Raw genomic sequence first — 6,434 nt, 5'->3', positions numbered from 1 at the left:
AGGTTGGGCATTCCTACTTCCGTAGTGATACTGCCTTGGAAACCCAAGAAGGGGTCACTATGAGTCGGGGCTGACTCGACGGCAAACAACAGCAACAACAATGCATGCAAAAGTTGGACAGTGAAAAGGGAAGACAGTAGAAGATTTGATGCTTTTGAATTATAGTGTTGGTGAAGAATACTGATTATAATAATATGGACTACCAAAAGAACAAACAAAACAGTGTTAAAAGAAATGTAACCAGATGTTCCTTTAAAGTAAGAATAGCAAGACCTCAACTTGCTTACTTTGGACACATCAACAGGAAACACCAATTGTTAGAAAAGGATATCATGTATGGTAAAATAGAGAGTCAGCAAAAATAAGAGAACCTTCAATGAGGTGGATTGGCATGATAGCTACAACAAGGTATTCAAATGTATCAATGATAATGAAGATAGCACAGGAATGAACAATATTTGTTGTGTTATATATATGGTCACCATAAGTTGGAGTCAACTTAATGGCAGCTAACAATAACAAGAACAAATAGTGAAGTTCTAGAATTGAATTCTCTCAGCCTTTGTGTGAGGTAGTCTTTATTTTGCCTTTAGCTTTGAATCATTTTTTTCTAGATATAGAATTTTATGTTGATAGTTATTTTTCTCTGTGTATTAAAGTTCTTTTTCCATTCTTTTCTGTCTTTTATACTTTCACCCTGAATGTAATGTTCCTTTTCACTTGGACTGCTTCAAAGATTTAAAAAAATTTTTTTTTTTTAAATCAATTAGATTTTGGTGTGCCTGTGTTTATCTTGATTTGAGTTCATGGAACTTCTTGGATTTGTGGGTTAATAGTTTTCATGAAATTTGGAAAAACATTGACCACTATTTCTTCAAAAATTTTTTGTGCCCTCCATTTCCTTCTGGGATTCTAATTACCTAGTAACTACTTAATATTGTTCACCAGTATGCTACGGTTCTGCTCATTTTTCTCAGACTCTTTTCCCTCTTTAAATGGTTTCTATTGATTTTTTTAAATGTTTTCTAATCTTCTGCAGTGTCTAATTGCCAGTAAAGGTTTTCATTTCAATTATCATATATTTTTATCTCTACAAATTACATTTAGTTCTATTTTATATTTACTTTTCTCTTCATTGGACGCTCTCATCATGTAGTGTCTATCATTGACCAGAAGGCTGGTGGTTCAAATCCACCAGCCACTCCTCAGAAGGAAGGTTGGGCAATCTACTTCCATAGTGATACCACCTTGGAACCCAAGGAGGGGTCATTATGAATCAGGTCAGATTTGCTGGCAATGGGTTTTCTCTTCATTAAATTCATGCTATTTATTTATTTATCTAAGAATCTTGTGTAACTTTATAACATATTTTAAAGTCTCAGTCAACTTGTTCCATTATTTCTATTCTTTATAGGTCTGTTTCTATTGCCTAATTTTTATCCTGAATATTCTTCTTGTATAATGATTCTTGATTAGATGTTGGACATTGAGAATATAATGTTGTCAAGTGTCAGGATTTTGTTATCTTCCTTTACAGAATGTTGAAGTTTGTTTTGGTCTCCATTTGTATTTCTTGTGGATTAGCACAATTAATTAAAATTTATTTTTAAGCTTTCTAATGCTGGACTTGCTCTGGTAGCATAGTGGCTAAGACACTTGCCTGCTAACCAGACGGCTGGCGGTTCAAACCCACCAGCCACTCCTCAGAAGGAAGGTTGGGCAATCCTACTTCTGTAGTGATACTGCCTCGGAAACCCAAGGATGGGTCACTATGAGTCGGGTTTGACTCGACAGCACATAACAACAACAACAATGCTGGACTTAAAGTAGCCTTTACTCCAGGTCTGTTGTAGTTTTATTTGATACGGAGTCTCTACTGAGTGCTCTGAGTGTTCAACAAGGTCTTGCCTATCTGGTTGGTTGGAACATATCACAGCCCTTTGTGAGCTCTGGAAATTGTTCAGCTTGTAGCACTCTGATTGTTATTCTTTGCCTCCCTAGTGTAGCCTCACCTTATATGTGCACAGTTTAGTATTCAGCCAAAGACTCAAGGGGATCCATATATAGATCCATGAAGCTCTTTTCTTTGTAGCTCCTTCTCTGGTGTTCTGTCCTGCAAATTCAAGACACCTTGGCTTCCTCAACTCAGTGAAATCACTATATTCTGTTAGTGTTTTCCTTCCCAGTCATGTAATGGAAATGGTACCTTTTAGCAAATGGAACAATTGTAGGCTTACTTTATTTGTTTCCCTTTTCTCAGGGCTTGCTTCCTGTACTTTTTCAAATTTATGAAAATAGTTTTTCATACATTTTCCCCAGTTTTTTAGTTGTTTATGGCCAAGGGCAAGTATAGCTCCAGTTATCCAGTTAATTCAACATGAATATAAGCAGAAATCAAGTTTTCAGAGTTCTGAGATTTGGAAAACGAACCTGAATGTATGAAGGAGACTGAGGAGCAGTCACACAGGAAGGCAGAAACTTGAAAGATGTTGTGTCATAAAAACCAAAGATGGAAAGCATTTTAACAAGGGAAGAGTATGCAACTGTGTGGAATACTGCTGAGTGGTCAGATAAAATCTGGACTAAAGAGTATCCATTGAATTAGGTAATCTGGAAAGCACTGGTAGTTTTATAGAAATCTGTTTCCAAGGAACAGATTGAAAGCTAGAATACAGTGCATAGAGCTAAGTTTATTGGTTAAAGCAGTTGCAACAAATAAATACTAAAATTTCAGTGGCTTCACAAAATGAAAGTTAATATATTGTTCTTATAACAGTCATAAACTTTCCTTTATGATATGATTCAGAAAACTAGCCTCCTTTCTATTATGTCTACATAATCTCCTAGTTGGACCTCATCATTGCATCCAGTTGATCAAAGGGGAAGTAGTATGGATAAGGCTACTTCTTAAAGTCTTTGCCTAGAAATGACACATATTGCTTCTGCTCATATTTCATTGGCTGAACTAATGACATGACTACAAGTGGATGCAAGGGAGACTGGAAATATAGTCTTTGCCTGAGCAGTCACCAACTCTATTTTTAAGCTTTCTAATGCTGGAAATCAAAGAAGGGTATGATATTTGTTGGGCAACAAGGGATCTTTTCAGTAGTAGAAAATAATACTTTTGAAATGTCTATTTTGAATAGCAGAAGAGTAATTAGTTCAAAATTGGAAAGAGGTGAAGAGTTGAGGTTTTTTTTTTTTTTTTTTTTTTGAATCTGAGAGACTTACACAAGCCTTAAAGCCATTGGGAATTATCTAATTCAAGAGATGTTAAATATAGCAAAAAGAATGAGAAACAAAATGAATATGAAAAATGACAAAATGGGAAAGTATGAAATGCAAAGCCCAAATACAAGAATTGGCCTCAGAGAGGTTGGAGAGCTATTCTGTTGTATTGTCAAGAAAGAAGAATAGGTTGAGGGCAAAAGTAGGTTTATATGCTTGACTACGTCTAACAACAACATAGTTATTAAGAGGAACACAAGGGGGCTCCTCTCTGCTGATGTCTATATTTTATAGAGAATAAGAGAGAAATTAAGGGGAGGTGTGCGATATTAGAAGTTTGAGGAGAGAGAAAATTTGAAATTATTGTTGCCCCATCAAGAATTTACTATACAGTTGTTGTTGTTAGGTGCCATCAAATTGATTTCTACTCATAGCAACCTTACGTACAACAGAATGCAATATGACCAGGTTTTGCATCATCCTCGCCAATGGGCGATATTTGAGACAATTGTTGCAACCACTGTGCCAGTCCATCTAGTTGAGGGTCTTCTTTTTCACTGAACCAATACTTTACAAAATATGATGTCTGTCTCCAGGGGCTGGTCCCCCCTAATAATGTCCAAAGTACACGAGATGAGGTCTCCCCATCCTCACTTCTAAGGAGTATTCTGACTGTACTTCTTCCAAAACAGATTCGTTTGTTCTTCTGGAAGTCCATAGTTTGTTCAATATTCTTCACCAGCACCATAATTCAAAGGCATCAATTCTTCTTTGGTCTTCTTTATTCGTTGTCCAATTTTCACACACATATGAAACAATTGAAAATACTATACAGCTTGGGTCAGGCATACCTTAGTCCTCAAAGTGACATCTTTGCTTTTTAACATTTTAAGGATAAATTTTGCAACAGTTTTGCCTAATGCAATACACTATTTGATTTCTTGACTGCTGCTTCCATGGGTGTTGATTGTGGATCCAAGTAAAATGAAATCCTTGACAACTTCCATCTTTTCTCCATTTATCATGATGTTGCTTATTGTCCAGTTGTGAGGATTTTGGTTTTCTTTATGTTGAGGTATCATCCATACTGAAGGCTTTGATGTTTGTCAGTAAGTGCTGCAAGTCTTCTTGGCTTTCAGCAAGCAAGGTTGTGTTACCTCCATAACACGGGTTGTTAGTGAATCTTATTTCAATCCTGATACTACATTCTTCTTCATATAGTCTAGCTTCTCAGTTAATTTGCTCAGCATAGATTGAGTAAGTATGAAAGGATACAACCCTGACACACACCCTTCTTGATCTTAAATCATGCAGTTTAAAATTGTTCTGTTCGAATGACAGCCTCTTGATCTATGTATAGTTTCCCCATGTGCACAATGAAGTGTTCTGGAGTTTTCATTCTTCACAATATTATCTATAACTTTTTATGATGCACACAATCAAATGCCTTTTCATAATCAATAAAACACAGATAAACATCTTTCTGGTATTCTCTGCTTTCAGCTGATATCTATCTGACATCAGCAATGATATCTCTCATTCCATGTCTTCTTCTGAATCTGGCTTGAATTTCTGGTAGTTCTCTGTCTACAGACTGATCTTCAGCAAGATTTTACTTGTATGTGACATTAATGCTATTTAAAATTTATATATGATTATTTCTGCATTCTGTTAGAATGTCTTCTTTGGAATGGGCACAAATATGGATTTCTTCCAGTAGGTTGGTCAGGTAGCTGATTTCCAAATTTCTAGGTGTAGACAGCGAGCATTTTCAGTATTGTATTCTACTATACATTAGGTGCTCTATAAATGTTTGTTCAGTCTGTTGATAATGTGTTATCTTTCCCAAAATTTTTAGGGCAGCATCTGAGGACTGTTATAAATAAGGATTCTTTTCCTCTACTTTTGAGCAGTCACCATAATTTTGCTGTGAGTCCAGGTGCCTTTGACTGGAATTCATTACAAGTGGAGACCATCTTCTGCCACACCTGGAGGAGCTTTGTTATGGAATTCCTAGAGCCTTGCTATATAAATTGTTCCTCTGACAGAGCCCTAGGAAACACTTTTTCACCTACTGCCAACAGCTGCAAAAGCTCTGGGTGCAGGATGGCGGTGGGAGAGGTATGCTTTGAAGGGGGCTGTGTAGCCAGGAGGCTGTCTGGGTTTCTCTGAGTCCATGCACCAAAGCCTTTGCTTGCACTCTCCTCTTTCTGCTGCCTCCAGAGTAGAGAAAACCAGACCTGGAGTTAACAGGCACCTGTTTCCTGATGCTCATATTTAGGATTAGGTCATGAACCTGAAATGAAGGGTGGGCACTCTGCCAGAAAATAATGAATTTCAAACAAGTATTTCAAGTCTTCAGAGAATGGAATGTCCATCCTCGTCAATGGGCCACTCCCTGCTCCCATCACCCACCCCTCATACCCTCTCACTCTTTCTGCCCCTTCTCCTCCATTCTGTTTCCCTTTTCTTCTCCTCTACACCCCCATTTCTCTTGAGCTCTCCCTCCAGATCCTGAGAAGAAGTGTGTGCTAGTGACGACCCTGCAGCCAAGGGCTCCTGCAGCCTTCCTAGTGCCTGCTGTTCCCTGTTATTTTCATTTCCCTGTAATTCGAGGGGACAGGTGAGATGTGCTTCAAAACACTGTAATCATATTTTAAATGGAAATGAAATGTGTGAATTAAATGTAAATTACAGTAGAATGGAAGGACAATCACTATTAGTTAAGGTCTGACACCTATTTTTGCAGACCTTTCCCAAACGCCACAACTTGTTTCCCCACACGTGTGATGAGAGGTTGTAATTATGTGGCAGCTGCTTCTGCAGTCGGGCGGATGCTAGTTACTGGATCATTTGTGCAAGGGGTCTGGATGTGGGGTGGTGTGTGTATTTTAAATAGATATGGACTGCTGTTGGTACTATAAAATTACCCAGAAGAAATGATATTTTTATTTGAGAACCACGAAAAGAAACCTCTTTTTTTTTTTTTTTTGGTTTTCCCCTTGGAAAGGTGAGGTGGTAATATAAAAGGACACTTTTATATAGTCAATTTATTTACAGATTCTCCATTTGCTTTTATATTGGAAAAATATGTGCTCTGCCAATGAGTTGCAATTTTGCCCTCAATCTCAGTCTGCCTCCCTCCCACCTAGTGCTGAGAGCCTTTTTTGGTTCCCAGGAGAGCCCACGTTCCTCATGTATAG

The sequence above is a fragment of the Orycteropus afer genome, unplaced genomic scaffold (assembly GCF_000298275.1).
Source record: "Orycteropus afer afer isolate SDZICR_OR568_19922 unplaced genomic scaffold, OryAfe1.0 scaffold00024, whole genome shotgun sequence".
NCBI classification, from domain to species: domain Eukaryota; kingdom Metazoa; phylum Chordata; class Mammalia; order Tubulidentata; family Orycteropodidae; genus Orycteropus; species Orycteropus afer.
Note: the sequence above shows the minus strand (reverse complement) of the source record.